This window comes from Leptonychotes weddellii, chromosome 5 (genome assembly GCF_054177405.1).
Source record: "Leptonychotes weddellii isolate Sample4059 chromosome 5, ASM5417740v2, whole genome shotgun sequence".
Classification (NCBI taxonomy): domain Eukaryota; kingdom Metazoa; phylum Chordata; class Mammalia; order Carnivora; family Phocidae; genus Leptonychotes; species Leptonychotes weddellii.
In genome coordinates, this window is record NC_138373.1 from 146,086,108 (window position 1) to 146,108,335 (window position 22,228).

The 22,228-nt window shown below is 37.2% G+C and overlaps 1 protein-coding gene and 1 pseudogene across 4 annotated transcripts in view; both read right to left on the minus strand.

Annotated features, from left to right (window-relative positions):
- The window catches only part of CRY1 (cryptochrome circadian regulator 1), a 98,405-nt gene that overhangs the window by 69,967 nt on the left and 6,210 nt on the right, over positions 1-22,228 (minus strand). The window lies entirely within an intron of this gene.
- On the minus strand, positions 12,486-22,215 carry LOC145721901 (large ribosomal subunit protein eL31 pseudogene; annotated as a pseudogene).

Genomic DNA, 22,228 nt, shown 5'->3' on the forward strand with positions numbered 1-22,228 from the left:
TACTAGAAGTCCTAGCAACAGCAATCAGACAACAAAAAGAAATAAAAGGTATTCAAAATTGGCAAAAAAGAAGTCAATTCTCTCTTTCCACAGATGACATGATACTTTATGTGGAAAACCCAAAAGACTCCACCCCCAAATTACTAGAACTCATACAGCAATTCAGTTATGTGGCAGGATACAAAATCAATGCACAGAAATCAGTTGCTATCTTATACACTAACAATGCAACTGTAGAAAGAGAAATTAGAGAAACGATTCCATTTACAATAGCACCAAAAACCATAAGATACCTTGGAATAAACCTAACCAAAGAGGTAAAGGATCTATACTCTAGGAACTACAGAACACTCATGAAAGAAATTGAAGAAGACACAAAAAGATGGAACAACATTCCATGCTCATGGATCGGAAGAATAAACATTGTTAAAATGTCTATGCTACCCAGAGCAATCTATACCTTCAATGCCATCCCAATCAAAATTCCAATGACATTTTTCAAAGTGCTGGAACAAACAATCCTAAAATTTGTATGGAATCAGAAAAGATCCCGAATCGCCACGGAAATGTTGAAAAAGAAAAACAAAGTTGGGGGCATCACGTTTCCCAATTTCAAGCTATATTACGAAGCAGTGATCACCAAGACAGTATGGTACTGGCACAAAAACAGACATATAGACCAACAGAACAGAATAGAGAGCCCAGATATGGACCCTCAACTCTATGGTCAAATAATCTTAGTTACTGAAAGGAATATATTTATATATCCCTCTGTGATTATGAGTTTATTTTTCTTTTTAGTTTTTTTTTTTAGTTTTTTTTTTAAGGTATTTTTTATAAGATTGTATTTATTTATTTGAGAGAGAGACAGAGTGTGTGAGAAAGAGAAAGAAAAGGAGCAGGGAGAGGGACAGAGGGAGAAGCAGACTCCCTGCTGAGCAGAGGCTCCATCCCAGGACTGAGCTGAAGGCAGACACTTAACCAACTGAGCCACCCAGGCACCCCTCTTTTTAGTTCTATCAGTTTTGGCTTTTTGCATTTTGGGGCTATGTCTCACACATAAAATTAGATCTAAATATCTTCCTTGAGGACTGACCATTTTAATATCCATGAAATATCCCTCTATGTCTCTAATAATAATGCTTCTTTGCTTTAAATTCTACTTTATCTGATATTAGTAACACCATACCACCTTTCTATTAGTGTATGCACAGGCATATCTTTTTCCATGCTTTTTTAACTTCAGCCCATCTTAAGCTCCACATTTAAGGTGTATTTCTTATAAACACCATATTTTAGGTTGAACCACATGAAATTGCTAATATTATACTGTTTTTGACCTATAAAAACAGAAATTTCATAGCTCAAAATCTCACAGTTTTTTTAATTCAAACCATCTTTGTTAATTGGAAAATGTGGTCCATTTATAATTAATAGAGTTACTGACATCCATAGGTTTTAAATTTACCTTCTTAATATTTGTTTCACTTGTTCTATGCCTCCTTTCTTGTCTTCTTTTAAATTATTTTTTTACTATGCCATTTTCCTCCACTCTTAGGTTGTTATAACTTCTTTTAGAGGTTACCTATAAATCAAAATATAATCCCTAATTTCTTAAAGTCCAATATAAATTTGTATTTTTATTGATTCTCTAACAATGCAAAGATCGTAGAATATACTGACTCCATTTAACTCCATTTAACATAGATACATACACAAAAGATATTCTTATTACTTTGAACTGTTGGTATTCATTCATTCACTTATTCATTCAGTATCCACATACTAACAGTTTCTATTACTTAACTTCTGTATTTCTTTTTTTTTTAAGATCTTATTTATTTATTTGAGACAGAGTAAGCCGAGAGAGAGAGAACTATCGGGGGGAGAAGCAGAGGAAGAGGGAGAAGCAGACTCAACTGAGCAGGGAGCCAGACGCGAGGCTCGATCCCAGGACTCCAGGATCACGACTTGGCCCAAGACAGACATTTAACCAAATGAGCCACCCAGGTGCCCCACTCTTCTGTATTTCTATCTAGAATCTTTTTCTTTTGCCTGACAAACCCTTTCTAGAATATTCTTCACATTTGATCTGCTACTCCTGGATGACTTTCTCTCCTCTCCTTCTGGAATTTCAATACAAATATGCTAGACCTCTTTGCCATGTCCTATATGTCTCTCACACACTTGTACATTTTCCATCTAATGTGTCTCTGCTTCAGTCTATTTTTTTCTGAACTATCTTTCAGTTTACTAATTCTTTCCTCAGCTACATCTAATCTTCTGTCAAACCTATTCGCTAACAATTTCAGCTATTTTATTTTTTCATTTCTAATATTACTTGATTTTTTCATAGCTTTTTTCCAAGATTCTCTTTTATCCAATTTCTTGAAAATATTAATCATGATTGTTTTAAAGTCCATGATTAATTACTCTAATATCTGGATTTCTTACAGGTTTGCTTCTAATTATTTTCTTCCTTCATTTATTCAGGGTTTCAGTAATTTCTTGTCTTTTAGTATGCCTGGTTATTTTTTACTGCATGCCAAGCATTATGTATCTAAAAAAACTATAGGGTTGCCTAGGTGGCTCAGTCGGTTAAGTGTCTGACTTCAGCTCAGGTCATGATCTCGGGGTCCTGAGATTGAGCTCTGCATCAGGCTCTGTGCTCAGTGGGGAGTCTGCCTGTCCCCCTCCCTCTTCCTCTGCCTTCCCCCCTCCCCCCGCTTGTGCTCACACGCGCACGCTCTCTCTCAAATAAAATCTTAAAAAAAAAAACTATAGTCTTCTTTATAGAATTATTAACTTTTGTTTGTAGCACTTCTAAAATAAAGTCTAAGACCATTAATCAATCAATAATTAAGTTGATTTAATGCTGGATTTCAGTGCTTCAACAGGCTGTTGTATTCAAACTCTGCTCCTAGAATATTGCCCTTCAAGGATCCCAAGCCAAAGTTGAGAATTTTCAAGGGCCTTTATTCCTTGGTAGGCTCTGAACTCCACTATTTTCCCCTTCTGGCCCCATGAAACTGCTGGAAATTCTGCTCAGCTTCTTAGTCACAATTTTAATTTTCAAAAGTGACTTCTGGGGCGCCTGGGTGGCTCAGTCATTAAGCGTCTGATCGGGCTCTCTGCTCAGCGGGAGGCCTGCTTCTCCCTCTCCCACTCCCCCTGCTTGTGTTCCCTCTCTCTCTGTCTCTGTCTGTCAAATAAATAAATAAAATCTTAAAAAAAAAAAACACGTGACTTCTGCATTAAGGAAAAAGCAGCATCAAATGCCAGGTTCAATTGTCTTCATTTTCCTTTTCTTCTAGATCTTATTCCACCAACTCTTAATAACTTTGTAACTCTCCAATAACTTCAAAGAGATTTTTTTTTTCAGGTTTTCTACATGCTTTTAGCAGTTAAGTTGGCCTAAGACAACCTAATCAGCCATTTCCAGAAGCAGAAATGCTCAGGAGTTCAGGTCTACATATATTTGGTTTGAGGTGTCTATTAGATATCCAAGTGGAGTCGTTAATTATTAAATGACATATGTAACCCTGCTATTCAGGAAAGATATCTTGATAGCTAGACATAAACTTGGGATTCATTGTATAAATGGTATTAACAGCTGTAAGGCCAGATGTATGGATGAAATGACAGATGGATAGAAGTAAAAAGAAAAGGAGTTGTAGAAGGAAAGTCTCAAGGAAGTGAGGAGATAAAAAAGGAATGGACTCAAGAGTAAGAGAGAGATACATAGGGGGAAAGAAAATAGAAAGAATAGTAAGAGAAGCTGGAAAAACTGGGAGGATATAGGGGAGACTATGAGGAGAACTAGGCAGAAGATGGCAAGGGGAAGGAGGTTGGGAAAAAGAATTGCAGGATGCACATGCCCACACACACACACACACACACACACACACACTCACAAAAGAAGGAGACAGACTAAGGAAGAAAGCTTGGCAGAAAGGATAGGTCTTTGTAAGACAGATCTCTGAAAGAATGACATGGATGAAACAATCAGCCTTTGAAAGGACAAACTAACCAAACTTACAAATGGATGTCTAGATGTCAATTAGGAAGTTAGGAGGCAGGAAGAATGAAGGCAAGGAATGGTGGATTGGAAGGGAAAGAAAGGGACAGACACCTGGATGAAGAGGACTAATGGGAGGTCAATGTAAGGGCTCTAAAGAAAAGAAGAAAAATGGAAGAATGAAAAATATCCAATTAAGATAGCCACTAATATGACACAGTTTTCAGTGCAGGGTGAAGAGGAGAGAAACCTTTCTTAAATTCCAAAAAAGAGGGTCTGGACCTGTCATGGTCCACAAACTCTAACTGCATGTGTTTGCACATCTGAAAATAAGAAATGTTCCCTGACCACACAGGTATTACATAATCATACAAAAAAAACATATTCTAAATAAAGAAAAAATAATAACAGAAGTGCACTTAATGAACTAATTGTGCAAACTACAGTATCTTATTTAGGTAAAAAGTCACATTTCAGCCTGTATTAATTTCTACTATCTTTCTGGCCCCTAGTAGGATGCTCCATACCATTTTGATGCTTCCATAGTAAATTACCAGTGACTAATAAAATACAAAAAAGCATATCAGAAGCACTTTCAATCATTCATTCATTCTTTAAATCAACATTTGAGCATTTTCTTGAGATACAATAATAAATATAAATTCATATTCCTTAAGGCCTCCCAAATTTAATGAAAATAAGGTATAAAAATAAACTATTAGTTATTGAAAGTGTTATAAAACTTCATGGCACTGAGGAAAGACAGAAAAGTCAAATCTGTTACGGAGGACTGTAAGGTTTCACAAAGATGTTTGATATGTATGGGTCTTTTACTATCATAGCATTGTACTTTATAACAGCAGTGTAAGATGATCTTTAACAGCAGTATCATTTATCTTCTGGAACTGAATTACACTAGTACATGTATATGTAATTTATTCCAACCTCATTTTAAAAAAATCACATAAAAGTATTTGTAATCTAGGGGTGCCTGGGTGGCTCAGTTGGTTAAGCAACTGCCTTCGGCTCAGGTCATGATCCTGGAGTCCCGGGATCGAGTCCCACATCAGGCTCCCTGCTCAGCAGGGAGTCTGCTTCTCCCTCTGACCCTCCTCCCGCTCATGCTCTCTGTCTCTCATTCTCTCTCTCGCAAATAAATAAAATCTTAAAAAAAAAAAAAAAAGTATTTGTAATCTAGGCCTCATACTAATCTTTGTCTATTTTTAGAGAGCACTGCATTTTGCCTTCAAAAGGACCAGCAAAATCAGGTAAGAGAGCTATTTGGGGGCTTTAGGAGACTTACAGGGAATTAAATAAAATCTGTTAAACATTTGTAAAAGGCAAACTATCTTAGAGAGCTATATATAATGACTTTCTGTAGTTAGCCTGAAAGAAATTTCTTTTCTGAAAAATATTCAAAAATGCTGCAAGTTATACTGATTTTTCTGATCTATGACCTAAATTGCACACAACTATCTCAAGTTTGCCAGTGGTTTTTCCCAATCGTAACCAAATAAGAACACCGCCCCCCCAAAAAAAATAAGGGGGAAAAAAAAGAAGAAATCAAGAAGTTCACAGAAAGTAAACCACAGGGCGCCTGGGTGGCTCAGTCGGTTGAGTGTCTGCCTTCAGCTCAGGTCATGATCCCCAGGTCCTGGGATCAAGTCTTGCATCAGGCTTCCTGCTCTGTGGGGAGTCTGCTTCTCCCTCTACCCCTCCCCACTGCTCATGATCTCTCTCTCTCTCTCTCAAATAAATAAAACCTTTAAAAAAAAAAGATAGTAAACCACAGTATTATAATTAGATTTGTGACTCCTTCCCAAAATGACAGTACCTACTCTCACCACAATGGCAATCCTTTGAACAATGCCATGTAATCATTTTTCCTTCAATAAATATGTTTTGAGAACCTATTATGTACTATGAACTGCACTAGATGTTAGGGACATAGTTATTAAAAAAAAAAAAAGACATTCCTACCATTTATTATGTAGCTTATATTTTAGTGAGGGAGGGATGCAGACAGAAAAATAAAGGAATGAGTCAGATGGTAATAACTGAATAATACAAGATTAAAGAGGAAATGGCGATTTTATACAATAAAGGAATGGAGATTGTTATTTCACATAAAATTGTCAAGTAAATCCTCAGTGATAATGGAACACTTATGCAGAGACCTAAAGGAAAGTGAGGGAACAAGTCACACTGGAAGAAAAACATTCTGTGCAGAGGGAATAGCATATGTATAATTCAGATGAATATGCATAGTATCTTTGGAAGAATATTCAAGAGATTAGTATGGCTACAGCTTAGTGAAAGGTAGAGTGCTAAGAAATTAGGTTAGAAAGTTACCAAGTTCCAGTTCACACAATATCTTATAAAGTATTATATGGACATCACATTTTATTCTGAGATGTCATTACAGAATTAATCTTACTTATGATTATGAAGGATCATAACACGTTAAAGGAGAGAAAAGGAAGAACCAGGGAACTCTAAAAGGAAACTATTGCAACATTCTATGCAGTGGCTTTGGTCAAGATAATTATGAGACACGGTCTGAGCTTGGGTACATTTTGAAAGCAGGGAAAATATAATTTAATCAATACGTTTAAAGTTAAAAAAAAATAAACAAAAGCAAGCAAACAAGCAAGAACCAAAAACAGTAAGTTTAGGGAGTAAAAAATGGAGTAAATTTTTTTTTTTCAGATATGTGAAAAAGAATGAAAGAAAACTCTATAAAAAATATAATTGAGATAAAACAATGATACAGTTAAAAAGAGAATTATGTAATGGAAAGCTGATATAAAGAAATTTTACAAAATGAAACAGAGAAGCAAAAAATGGAAAGTATGGAGAAGTAAGACATTAAGAATGCAGTGAAAACATCTAACAAGTGTACAAATGGAATTCCAAAAGGAGAAAGGAGAATGAGGTAGGAGCACTATTCGAAAAGTTAACAGCTGAAGAATTTTCAGAACTGATTAAAGATACTAACTCAAACGTTCAAGGAGCCTTACAAATCAAGAGGAATGAATGTAAAAAAACAAAACAAAACAAAGCACCAAGATCCATTATTGAAAAGCTGAAGAACATACCAAAAAAAGAGAAGATTTAAAATTAAACAAAAACACCCTCAATAGGGCACCTGGGTGGCTCAGTTGGTTAAGCGACTGCCTTCGGCTCAGGTCATGATCCTGGAGTCCCAGGATCGAGTCCCGCATCAGGCTCCCTGCTCAGCGGGGGGTCTTCTTCTCCCTCTGACCCTCTTCCCTCTCATGCTCTCTGTCTCTCATTCTCTCTCTCAAATAAATAAAATCTTTAAAAAAAAAAAAAAACCACCCTCAGTAAAGTAGCAGCAGGCATGGCAGCTGACTCTACTACATCTCTAATATGCTGAAAGAAAATAATTGTCAACCTAGAATTCTATACCCAGCGGAAATAAGGACAGAAAGACAGTACCTTTAGACAAACAAAACTTGAGTGTGCCACTAGCAGTCTTTCACTATAGAGCATTCAAAAAGATATTATTAATGTAAGAGAAAGTGATTTCAAGTGCAAGATTTGAGATGCTAGAAGGAATAAGGAACACAGAAGGTAGAAATATGTAGGTAAATAAACATTAGCCTTATAAAACAGCAAAGACTGTATTTTGGATTTTTTAAAAGCAAAAAAGAAGGGGTGCCTGGGTAGCTCAGTCAGTTAAGCGTCCAACTCTTGATCTCAGCTCAGGTCTTGATCTCAGGGTCTGAGTTCAAGCCCCACATTGGGCTCCATGCTAGGTGTGGAGCCTACTTAAAAGCTAAAAAGAGAGAGATAATTAGTATGTAAGTCAGGAAACTAATTGGACTTTAAAATTTTAAGTGTTTCAAGGGCCTTGTATTAGCTAAAAAGGGGCAGAGTTATTGATTAACTTTAGACACTGATCAGTGTGCCTGTAGTAATTTCTAGGATAAATACTAAAAGAAGTTAAAATTATGTGTAATTTAAAGCTAGTATAAAGAAATGAAAAAAAGTTAAAACAATTAATTTTAAAGAAGGGAAGATAAAGCAGGCAGGACAGAAAAAAAAAAAAGAAAATAAGATGGTGGATATAAATCTAAATGCCCTGGTAATTACAACAAATGCAAATAAGCTTAAATTATAAAATAAAAATTGTCAGACCAATTAACCCATTTACTAAACATCTTGACATCTGAAGATGCTCTTGTGATTTTTCTTTGGTCTATTAGTATAGAGATTATATCACTGTATTTCTAATACTGAATTACCCCTGCATTTTCAATATGCATGTAGAGCGTATCTTTAAATATGATTTTTGTATTCTATTTGATAAATATGTATATTTTATTCCTAAATAATATTGGACTATAGATTCCTCCTCTTTTATTATGCTCTAGAACAGTGCTTTTCATGGCACTAAATTTACATATTCCTAAAAGTTCTGTAGAACCCAACTATGAACCTATCTGGGCCTGATGCTTTTTCTAAAAGTAACTCTTTGACAATATTCTGTATTCCTTCTGTAAGAACTGTCCTTTCAAAAGATCAATAAAATTGAAAAGCATCTGGCAATCTAACTAAGAAACAAACAAAAAAAGAGACAAAAATACAAATACCTATTAGTAATCGTGAAAAAGGGACTATAACAGCAATTCTGGTGATTATTAAAATAAAAGAATGGGGCACACAACTTTAGCAATACATATGAAAATACAAAACTAGATTAAATGGTAGACATTAGGAAAATATGAATTATTATCAAATTAAATGACCAAACTGACTGAAAAGAAAACCTAAGAAAATTAATAAACACCAATGGAACTGAAAAGTATGACAAAGATGATCTAAGTCAGGACTTGTTTCACTGCAATAAACAGAAATCTACTCAAACTAAGTCAAGCCAAAGAAAAAAAAAGTATTGGGAAAATACTGGGGTATCTCACAGAACCTGTACTCAGGGAGTATAGTCAGCTAAGGATTCTATAATGTTAGGAACCCAGGATTCCTGCTCCCTTTTGGAACTGAATGGTCTCATTTGTTCTTTCTATACATGTGCCCATTTTTTTTTTCTTTCTACAATCACTTTTCTTTTTTTTTTTTAAGATTTTATTTATTTATTTGAGACAGAGAGAATGAGAGACAGCATGAGAGGGAGGAGGGTCAGAGGGAGAAGCAGACTCCCTGCCGAGCAGGGAGCCCGATGCGGGACTCGATGCGGGACTCGATCCCGGAACTCCAGGACCATGACCTGAGCCGAAGGCAGTCGCCTAACCAACTGAGCCACCCAGGCGCCCTCTACAATCACTTTTCTATGTAAGATTCCTAGCTTTTTATGCCTGCTCAATGTCAAGGCCCAATACCTACCAACTAGAGTCTCTATGTGCCTTTTTGAAACTTCCAAATTCCAAACTGGTAGAGCTTGGGTAAGGTACAACTCTAGATCCAATAAACTGTCCACAGGAGAAAGACAAAAAATAGAGTACAGAGTCATAAGCTACTAAAAAAAAGCTAAATTCATCCTTTCAGTAAGGGTTTTGACAGGGACAGTATAATGTGTGAACTGCGCAGGTAGGTACCCTGAGATATCTACAAAAAGAACCTTTCTCCTCCCAAAAGCCCCCAACCCAAAAGACTTTATGGGTGAATTCTAGCAAACCTTTTTTTTTTTTTTTAATAATATTTTATTTTTTTATTTGAAAGAGAGACAGCAAGAGTGAGAGACAGAACACAAGCAGGGGGAGTGGGAGAGGTTGAGCAGGGAGCCCGATGCGGGCCTCAATCCCAGGATACTGGGATCACAACCTGAGCCGAAGGCAGACACTTAACAACTGAGCCACCCAGGTGCCCCAAATTCTAGCAAACCTTTATAGAACATAAAATCCCTGCTATTTATTCTGTTAGGGAGCATAAAAAGGATGTAATGTTACAGATTTATTTTACAAGGCTAACAGGATCACATTATCACAAACCTAACAAAATTAACTCCCAAAGCAATGGTCAATGAATTACATTTTTTTTTTTTAAAGATTTGATTTGACAGAGAGAGACACAGTGAGAGAGGGAACACAAGCAGGGGGAGTGGGAGAGGGAGAAGTAGGCTTCCTGCCGAGCAAGGAGCCTGACGCAGGGCTCGATCCCAAGACCCCGGGATCATGACCTGAGCAGAAGGCAGATGCTTAATGACTGAGCCACCCAGGTGCCCCGAATTACTCACATTTTTAATAGAGATGCCAAAATTTACATACAAATATGTACACATATTCATATGAATTCACATTTTCATATTTTTAAAACTATTACCAATAGCATACTTCTTAGGAGTGATACTGTAGAGATACTTTCTTCATATTATTTGATTTATAATTATCAGTCTTCATCAGAAAAAAAAATTTTTAATTTAAATGGGCTAGAAACAAACCTCAAAATGTTAAAAATTTAGTATATAGTTAAGATAACAGTTCAGTAGAGATATTAATTAGTTAGTACTGATGGAAAGACTGACCACCATTTTGGAGGAAATGACCATCGTTTGAGGTAAAAGAAGTAAAAGTTCAACCTCAGTGTCAATATAAATTCTAGATAGAAGAAAAATTTTTATGTATAACTGAAAACATAAATGTATTAGAAAAGCATATAGATAAATATCTTTTTACAATTTTATTTGGTTTTTATTGTTGTTGTTGCTCTTTAGAGAAAGAACGTGCGCAAGCGGGGGGTGGGAGGGGAAGGGCAGTGGGAGAGGGAGAGAGAGAATCTTAAACAGGCTCCACGCAGGGCTTGATCTCAAGACCCTGAGATCATGACCTGAGCTGAAATCAGAGTCTGACACTTAACTGACTGAGCCACCCAGGTGCCCCATCCATTACCCTCACTTTGATACACCTTAAACCAAGTTTATCATTCTAACCCCCAAACTAGCTCCTTTTGACTTTGTCTCCCTTTCTGTGATCCCAAAACTTGGAATCATCTGTCTCCTCCTTTTCTAAAACCTCTCATATATATCACAAAATCCTTTTTAGTATTTCTCTTCCATTGATTCAATCTTTGCTTTCTATTCCTATTATATGACCCAAGGTTATGACCCTCATTACAAAAAATAGCAACACTAAATCCTATAATAAAAAAGGTATGTTAACTCTAAAGTGAGAATCTGACCACCCATCGCATGTTAATATCAATAAAAGGACTGGCAGGCACATTCTCTAATACACAGAGTGAGTATACACTATACAGTAATTTAATACTAAGTCATTCTATTTATTTATTTTTTTTTTTAAAGATTTTTTATTTATTTATTTGACAGAGAGAGACACAGCGAGAGAGGGAACACAAGCAGGGGGAGTGGGAGAGGGAGAAGCAGGCTCCCCGCAGAGCAGGGAGCCCGATGCGGGACTCGATCCCAGAACCCTGGGATCATGACCTGAGCCGAAGGCAGTCGCTTAACCGACTGAGCCACCCAGGCGCCCTAAGTCATTCTATTTATACATTATCACTTAAAACAGCAAAACTTAAAGACACCACATATGTCATCAAGATATTTAGTTTGTTGTTATTGTTGCTACTGAGAGGTAAGGCTGGAATAAGATAAAAATGGCAAAAGTAACTACAGTCAATAGAATCCCATTTTTTAAAATAGCATTTTTCCTTCTTTCATTTCTAGGAAACCCTAATATCCAATTAAAACAAGTAAGCAACCCAAAACAAAAATATGTGAGAGCTTTAAAATGTCAAATCTTAAAATGTCAAATCTTAAAAACCTTAGTTACATCTTTTATAGTACTAGTAATTATTTTTCCTAATACCATCACAGAAATCATACAATCCCTCCAAATCCTCTGTAAAACAGAGGCCAACACTCACTGATGGCCAAGACTAATTTCAGCTTGAGAAAAGCAAGCTATCACTTTCTAGCACATCTGATTCCTGTTTCAATCAGTTAAAGTTCTAGGCATATCAAGAGTCAAACCTGGGGCACCTGGGTGGCTCAGTCGTTAAGCGTCTGCCTTCGGCTCAGGTCATGATCCCAGGGTCCTGAGATCGAGCCCCGCATCGGGCTCCCTGCTCCGCGGGAAGCCTGCTTCTCCCTCCCCGATTCCCCCTGCTTGTATTCCCTCTCTCACTGTGTCTCTCTCTGTCAAATAAATAAATAAAATCTTTAAAAAAAAAAAAAAAGAGTCAAACCTGCTTATGTCAGTTGAACTTAACTAATCACATAATTTAATTTTTAATTAATTACTGATTAAATGAGTGTAAAAAGAAAGCAGTTTGTCAAATCACTATGTTGTACACCTGAAACTAATGTAACACTATGTTAAGTATACTTCATTTTTAAAAAAGCTGTTTTATTGAAAACTAAACTGAATGCTTCAAAATGGCTCGATAAAAGGTGAATCACTAAAAAAGTTTCTAATTTCCTGTGGATAAAATATTTATAATATATCATAAGAAAAAATGTACCAAAGAAATGTACTCAAGTTTGCTTCACAAGAGTCTTTAAGGTTTTCATCAACTTTAAAAAAAAATAGGCACTATCAGACTATGGGTGTAATTTATGCATGAAAGCCAACATGAAACTCCATCAATGAAATCAGCAGAACAATATTCATTTATACACTCAACCTACAGGTACATGTTGAATACCTGTATTAACTTTTTGGTCTCAGGACCTTTTATATTCTTAAAAATTACTGAATAATCCCAAAGAGCTTTGTCTTATAGGTAATATCTACCAACATTTATGTGAGAAATTAAAGCTGAGAAAATTTTAAAATGCAAGACTGTATGCGCACACATTCCATTAGCCATCACAGCAATAATGTCATTACTTACCAGCATCTGGAAAACTTACTTTATACACATGTAAGTGACAGTTAAAAAGTCAAATAACGTCTTAGTATTATTATAAATGAAGATAGTTTTGGCTTAACTATAAGAGTCTCAAGAACCCATAAGCATCTCTGGACCAACCAATGAGAACCACTATTATAGGGTTAAAGAGCCAATAATGAATAATGAGGAAGCAACAATGAATCAACCCCTTTTGTGTAATTTGCTGAAGAAGTAAGACAACAAAGAAGTAAATCAATAAATGCATAATTTCAGGTAGTGATAGATGCCATTAAAACAGGGCAAGGAGACAGGGAAAAGTGGGAGGTATGTAGAAGTAGGGGCAATTACTTTACATAGGATGGTCAGAAAAGGTCTCTTTGAGAATGGCTATTGAAGGAATGAGCCCTGCTAAGGTCTGAGATAATATTCCACATAGAGAAGCAGAAAATGCAAACACCTTGGAAGCCATGGGAAGATTTTGAGCATAGAAATGACCTGATCTGATTAAGGTTTTTAAAATATTCCTCTGGCTTCCACATGGAACAGACCAGGAAGACAGGTATAAAAATTGAAGTAGAAAAGTTAGGAGGCTATTGCAATGTCCTGAAAAAAAAAAAAATTGGTGACTTGGACAGTATAATAGCAATGGAATGGTGAGATCTGAAAGGATATGAAAGTTATTTTTTAAGGAAAAGCCATAATAACTGCTAAAGGACTAGACATGAGGTTGTGAGGGAAAAAAGAAATGAAAAAAAGATGGCTCCTACGATTTTGCAGAGCACCAAGGTAAATGTTGCCATTTATTGTGATACAGAGAAACCATGGTAGGTGGGGAAGATGGAGGCAAAACCAAGCTGAAGATATTTATTTGGAATCCAAATAAAAACACTGGATATGTGGGTCTGGAGCTCAAGATAGAGGTCAGGGCAGGAAATGCATGATAGGAAATCATGAGGCATTCAAGTATGTGACTAGACAAGATCACCTAACGAATAAATGTGGATAAAGAAGTGAGTAGGAGAACTGAGATCTGGAATTTTGTCTTACATCAAAAGTTGTCAAATTAACATACATTTATGTAAGTGTTCTTTTTTATGTTTGCCTTTTTCAGAAAACTAATTGCTGGTCCCAATGGTATCAGATATCAGAGCTTTTTTCGTACTTCCCTTTTCGTATTAGGACACTGACTCAAGAATCTCTGGAACTTCTCTCAAACCAGTATTTCACTCCCTCCTTCCTCCCACCCACTCCCCCCCTCCACACAAACACTAATCACCTCTACTCCTAATTTCTCCCTCTCCTTCCCCCAGGGTTCTCTCTCCTCTGTGCTCCCAAGATTTGCATATTTCTACAGAGGTCCTATTTAACATTCTATATTCTAATTATTTGTCCTTTAATGGTGTGAAAGTTTCCCTATGGGCAGGAACCTTGACTTTAATCTTTGTATCCCCAGGGCCCTGCAAAACAGGCTCTTAATGTCTCCTAAATGAATAAAATGAAGGGTGAGTGACCTACCCAAAATCAGTACCACTACTACTCAGTAAGAAAGTAGGGATTAGAATCTAGAGAGCCAGATATTCTAAACTCACTTTAGTCTGTCATTCAAAGAACGCTACATTGGGGCCTCACGTTATCTATACATTTCCTATTTATCATCCTGTCTTGACCGTAAGTCTGGTGATGTGCCCAAAATTCACTTTCTTCAGCCTGTCCAGAATCTGGTAAGATTTATGTCTTACCTCTCCCATAAAAACTCTCATCAATCCCTCAATCATTGCCCTCCTCCCCCACATCAGCCACACACACAAAAATCGGTAACCCCTTATATAATCTGATTTCTGATCTTACAGCTACATTGAAACTACTCTTTCAAAGTTTACCAAAGGCCTTTATAACAGTTAAAGTGTAATTTTCAAAACAGTAAAATCATGATTCTCATAAAAATATTAAATATATGGCAGAGATTTTATTTAATTCATTATAATGAATTAAGGAATCAGTAAGATGCTAAAATTGGTTCAAATGAGAATTGGACATACAGAGATTTACAATGCTCACGCTACAAAATTCATTTGCATGACATGAATAGGAATAATTTACATTGGTATGGACAGGAAACATTTGTTCTGTTATCAGTTTTCTAAATCTTAACTTTTTAAAAAATTGTATTTCAAGTGTAATTAAACACAGTGTTCTATTAGTTTCAGGTGTACATTGTAATGATTCAACAACCCTATACATTTCTCAGTACTCATCAACATAAGTGTACTCTAAATTCCCTTTACTCTTTCACCCACCTCCACACCCACCTCCCTCTGGCAGCCACCAGTTTGTTCTCTGTGTTTGAGTTTGGTTTTTTCGTTGGACTCTTTTTCCTTTGTTCATTTCTTAAATTCCACATATGAGTGAAATCATATGATATTTGTCTTCCTCTGACTGACTTATTTCACTTAGCATTATACTTTCTAGGTCCATCCATACTGTTGAAAATGGCAAGATTTCATTCTTTTTTATGGCTGAGTAAAATTCCACTGGGCGTGTGTGTGTGTGTGTGTGTGTGTATGTACACCACATCTCCTTATCCATTTATCTTACCAGTGGACACATGCGTTGGTTCCATGTCTTGGCTATTGTAAATAATGCTACAACAAACACAGAGGTATATACATCTCTCTGAATTAGATGTAGAAGATGTTTTCATTTTCTTTGGGTAAATACCCAGTAATGGAATTACTGGATCATATGGTATTTCTATTTTTAATTTTTTTTTGTGGTTTTATACCTTTATTTGACAATCAGTGATTAGTTCTCATCCACATTAACTGTCTGTAGATTTTTGAAAGTGGTGACAGGTACATAGGTAACCAGTGTGTAGAGCTTGTTTGGTGAATCTTCATCCTTGTTACGTTTTCTGGACAACTGCGCATGGATACGGTATGGAACATTCCTTTGGCCCAGACAGCTTTGTTGAGCCTCGTGTCAATGCATACATCTGGAGTTCCCATCTCCTTCATGGCAAATTTCCGGATCTCTTTGAGTGCCCGAGGGGCATGCTTCTTGAAACCCACCCCATGGATGCACCTGTGAATGTTGATGGTATATTCTCTGGTCACTATCTCGTTGATGGCAGAACGGCCCTTCTTCTTCTCGCTACCCTTCTTCGCGGGAGCCATTCTGCCAGGCCCTGGTTGGAAAGGAAGCTATTTTTAATTTTTTGAAGAATCTCCATACTGTTTTCCACAATGGTTGCAGCAATTTGCATTCCAACCAATAGTGCACAAGGGTTCCTTTCTCTCCACATCTTCACCAACACCTGCTTCTTGTGTTTTTAATTTTAGCCATTCCAACAGGTGCGAGGTGATAATCACATTGTGGTTTTGATTTGCACTTCCCTGATGATGAGTGATGTTGAGCATCTTATCATGTGTCTGTTGGCCATCTCTATGTCTTCTTTAGAAAACTGTCTAGGGGCGCCTGGGTGGCTCAGTCATTAAGCGTCTGCCTTCAGCTCAGATCATGGTCCCAGGGTCCTGAGATTGAGCCCTGCATCAGGCTCCCTGCTCCACAAGAAGCCTGCTTCTCCTTCTCCTATCCCCCTACTTGTGTTCCCTCTCTCACTGTGTCTCTGTCAAATAAATAAATAAAATCTTAAAAAAAAAACACAAAAAAAACACAACTGTCTATTCAGGTCCTCTGACCATTTTTAATCAAATTGTTGAGTGTTGAGTTGTCTAAGTTCTTCATATATTTTGGATATTAACTCTTTATCAGATACATCACCTGCAAATATCTTCTTCTTTCACAGATTGCCTTTTTGTTTTATAGTTTCCTTCACAAAAGCTTTTTACTTTTGTGCAGTCCCAATAGTTTAATTTTGCTTTTGTTTCTCCTGCCTGAAGAGACTTCTAGAAAAATGTTTCTACAGCTGATGTCAAAGAAAATACTGTCTGTACTTTCCTCCAGGCATTTTATGGTTTCAGGTCTCACAGTTAGGTCTTTAATCCATTTTGAGTTTATTTTTGTGTATGGTGTACAAAAGTGGTCCAGTTTCTTTTTTTTTCATGTAGTTGTTTAGTTTTCCCAGCACCGTAACTTTTTTTCCCCCCAGAGGTAGAATTTAGTGATTCATCAGTTGCATATAACACCCGGTATTCATTCTGTCAAGTGCCCTCCTTAATGCCCACACCCATTTACCCCACCCCCCCCACCTACCTTCCCTCTAGCAACCCTCAGTTTGTTTCCTATAGTTGAGTCTCTTATGGTTTGTCTCCCTCTGATTTCATCTTATTTTTTTCTTTCCCTTATGTTCATCTGTTTTGTTTCTTAAATTCCACATGAGTGAAATCATGATATTTCTCTTTCTCTGACTTATTTTTCTTAGCATAATACCCTCTAGTTCCATCCATATCATTGCAAATGGCAAGATTTCATTCTTTTTGATGGCTGAATAATAGTCCACTGTGTGGGGGCGCCTGGGTGGCTCAGATGGTTAAGCGTCTGCCTTCGGCTCAGGTCATGATCCTGGAGTCCCGGGATCGAGTCCCGCCTCGGGCTCCCTGCTCGGCGGGGAGTCTGCTTCTCCTCCCTCTGACCCTCCTCCCTCTTCTGCTCTCTGTCTCTCGTTCTCTCTCTCTCAAATAAATAAATAAAATCTTTAAAAAAAGAAAATAGTCCACTGTGTGTATATATGTGTCTGTGTGTGTGTGTGCACATCTTCTACATCTTCTTTATCCATTCATCTGTTGATACACACACATCTTCTTCATCCATTCGTCTGTTGATGGACATCTGGGCTCTTTCCATATTTTGGCTATTGTGGACATTGCTGCTATGAACATAGGGGTGCATGTGTCCCTTCGAATCACTATATTTGTATCCTTTGGATAAACACCTAGTAGTGCAATTGCTGGGTTGTAAGGTAGCTCTATTTTTAACTTTTTGAGGAACCTCCATACTGTTTTCCAGCGTAGCTGTACAGTTTGCATTTCCACCAACAGTGTGGGTTGGAAGGGCTAGGAAGGGTTCCCCTTTCACCACATCCTTGCTAACATCTGTTGTTTTCCTGAGTTGTTAATTTTAGCCATTCTGACTGGCCAGCACCATAACTTTTATCTACACTTTGCCTTTTATCTCTTTTTACAGAGTTGTAAAGTAGTCTAGACAATCAAGAACAAAAGTACATATCCCTAAGTTAGAATAATATAATTTCTGGAGGGTCCTCTATATCCCAGAGGGTCTACTGCCCGGCATTCAAGACATGCAGTCATTTCTTCCACCTGTTTCCAAGTCATTGAGTATTTTTCCCATATAACTGTCAAAACTCATCCTAACTTGCCTTCTTCAGCACAATGAAGAAAAATTCTTGCCACCTTTGGTTTCCATGATGCAGTACTCACCTGGCTCCTCTTTCTACCTCTCTGATTGATTCTCTCAGTCTCCTTCACCAGTTTCCATTTATCTTAAGTATAGTAACCACCAAGATTTTGATGCATTTTACTCTATCCAGTATCATCAGTCATGTTTCACCTATTAATTATATAGGAAGTATTCCCATATCCACAGTTCTAATGTCTATAATCCCCGAACTTGAACTTCTCTTTTCTCCATTTCCCATGTTGATATCTTAGCAGTCCCTCAAATTCAGCAATGACCTAAACTAAACTCATTCTTTTCCTCATCTAAATATGGTCTATTCCTGCGTTCTCTAACTAAAGAGCTAATTGTCAAAGAGGCACAAAGCATGAGAATCTTACATTCTAATGCCTCTCTGAAACTGCCTTTTTGACAGTCACCTAAACTGTCCATTGAACCTCTGCAATCACTCTCTTGCATCTTCCCCTTCCTCACAGACTTTTCCCTAATTAAAGCCTATACTATCTTTCAATGGACTATTGATAAAGCCTCCATACTGCTCTACTATCTCTTTCCTCTATCATTCACTCAACTGCCAAAGTTATATTTCCTCAAACAGGAGTCAAAGTTTTTCTGACCTTCTGATCTGAGTTCTTACATAATAGGCATCTATTGTTTTAGGACATCCACCTACTTTCTACTCATTCTACTTCAGTTACTTCAGTCCATTTGAGTTGATCCACCCATGAGGCACACAACTGCAGCTCACACAGATGCTCACAATGACTGGCTCATAAATTGATCCAAACAGAGCCACTGAAGTACCACAGACTTTGCTGAGACTTCTGGGGCAGAGACATATGCTTTTTACTACTGTAACTGCTATTGTTATTGCTATATTTCACCACCAGAGGACAGCCTGAAGCCAACCCAGAATAAGTGAAGTTTGGAGATGTAAAGAGGGAAATTTGGTCCTGGAGACATCTTCTGAGCCCAAGCACCAACCCATATGTCTGAAGCCACTTCCCCTTAGGTTGTTCAATTATATTTGCCAATAAACTCTCTTTCTGCTTAAGCCTGTTTGAGTCAGGCAAAACCATCCAGAGTACTAAACAATACCTGTCTTTTCATGCACCATATGACTCAGTTACACCAACATCTATACCAGTATCAGAATATTGTGCCTTGCCTCATGTTATTTTCTTAGCCTGAAATTTTCTTCCCTCAGCCTGGATGGAATTCCTTCCCTCTATTCTGTGTTTATTAAGATTCATCTCATACTTCAAGGCTCAGCTCAAATGCCTCAGTGAAGCAATCCTCTAAGGCTAGAAAAAGAAGCAAAGGACTAGATTACACAGGGATTTTAACTATGCTATGGCTTTTGAACTTTAACCTAAAGGTAAAGAAATGTCACTGAAGGATTTTAAAGAGTAAAGCACATGAACAGATTAGCAATTTTAAAGGATCACTCTGGTTGCTGTATAGAGAATGAATTAGAGAAGGGCAAGGGGGACAATGATTCATAAACTACTCAAATAATCTAGCCAAAAGGATGGTGGTATGGAAGTGACAGTGGAGAGAGAAAAATGTATTTCTGTGGTTATTTTATTGCTGAATAAATCCCTCTTTATACTGTAAACTCTCTAAGGGCAGAGAAATTATCTACTGACTTCCATTTACCCACAGAAATTAACAAAGTGGTTGGCACACCAGTAGAACTCAAATATTTCTTAAATAAATTAATATATAATTAACAATCTAATCTGTCAATTGAGCAACTGGGCAAATGATGGTATTATTTATGAAGATAGGACACACAGGAAAATTCAGTTTGTTTTTGAGATAGAAATAATGGAGAAGATGATCTTTGTGGTTTTTAATTTTTTTAGAGGGGGAGGGGAGAGAGGCTGAGGGGGAGGGAGAGAGAATCTCAAGCAGGCTCCACGCCCAGCCCAGAGCCTGACACAGGGCTCCATCTCACAACCCTGAGATCATGACCTGAGCTGAAATCAAGAGTCAGATGCTTAACCAAGTGAGCCACCCAGGTGCCCTGATGATCTCTGTTTTGAACAAACTGAGTTTAAGGTAATATAATACAATCAAAGAGACAGGGAATCTATACATAATGGATGCATATCTGGGGATCAGGAGAGAGATATGAGCTGAAGATGCTGATTTGTGAATCTTGAGCAAATGGATGGTAACTGACTTTTTGAAGAGAGGAGACTGCCTAGGAATTATGTAAAATGAAAAAGGGGTGATCACAGACCTAAGGGGCATTTAAGAGCTGAACAGAAAAAGAGAAGTAAAGGAAGAACACTAATAGCTTTGGCAGAAAAAAAAACAAGAGGAGGGTCCTCTAACCAATGTAAAGGGAAGAAGAGGAAAGTGTGGTCAAAAGTGTCAAACATGGTAAAAACTCAAGGAATGAAAAGTTTAAAAGTATCCTTTGGATGGATACTGTCTTGGTGGAGTAGATGCAGTGGAACCCAGACTAGGAGTGGACTGAAAAAGGGTGAGTAGAAAGAAGATAAAGAAATGAAGTCAGCCAGTATTAGATATCTTATGCATTAAATTTGGCTATGAAGAAACTGAGAAACATAGAGGAAAGGAACATACTCAAAGGGTAGGTTTTCTTCCGCTGTTGGTTTTCCTGTTCTTACAGAACTGGGACTTATGCATGTTTAAGTGCCGATTGGAAGCAAACCAAAAAGAGGTTAAAGAAAGGATAAGAGAATAAATCATCAAAAATGAGAGTCACAATATGTGTGTATATCAAAACATCATGTGGAATACCTTGAATATATACAATTTTTGTCAACTACACCTCAATAAAGCTGTAAAAAATATTAGCAGTTTAAAATGGGGTATACCTGAAAAGACTGGTTTTGAATAAGGAAAGCAATGTCTCTTCTACTGAAATCAGACAGTAGAAGGAAAAAATGGGTAAGGATGTAGGTATATTTATAGATTTGGTTATTGAAAATTAAAAGAATCTACATGTGATAACGTCAACTGTGTTTTTTTAAGATTTTATTTTTATTTATTTGAGAGAGAGCAAGAGAGAGAGAGAGAGAGAGCGCACAAGCAAGGGAGGGGCAGAGAGAGAGGGAGAAGCAGGCTCCCACTGAGCAGGGAGCCTGACGTGGGACTCAGTCCCAGGACCCCAGGATCATGACCTGAGCCAAAAGTAGACGCTTAACCAACTGAGCCACCCAGGCGCCCCTGTCAACTGTGTTTTAAACATGCTGAAGTTTAAATGTCAAAAATAATATCTTCACTGAAAATTATTTCTCTGAATTATGAGTTTAACACATATTAGCATCAAAGTTAAATGAAGTAACTGTCACATTCCTAAACCCTAGACTTAACAAAGAAAATTTTAAAAAGATTTATTTAATGCCTACTTTGTACGGACACTGTGGAGAACACAGAGAGAGCTCTTCCCCCCAGTATCTGTACAGTCTTGTTACCTCCCTTTCTTTAGGGCTCTGTTCTCACAGTCTGCTCTATCTCTCTCCATTATACTTACCACCACCTGACATATTATATATGTTTTATTGCCTGTTTCCCCTCCTAGACTAGAAGGACCTCAAGGGCAGGGACTTTCTCTTATTTACTGTTGTATCTCCAGTACTAAAACAGTGCCTACTATAAATATGAACGAAAAATAAATCTCTGATTGAATGAAATGGTACCTTCTCTTCAGGAAAAAGAGTTGCAATCTGTTAAATGAAGGAGAAATGAATATATGAGGACTATATCAATATTCACAAAGTAAGAAGTATTTACTTCTTTTTAATGGTATTTAATGGTGATGTGGGAAGCAGTATCAAAAAATGGCCTAAGACAAGATGTCCATCAACAGATGAATGGATAAAGAAGATGTGGTATATATATAGAATGGAATATTATGCAGCCATCAAAAAACGAAATCTTGCCATTTGCAATGACGTAGATGGAACTGGAGGGTATTAGGCTAAGCAAAATAAGTCAATCAGAGAAAGACAAGTATCATATGATCTC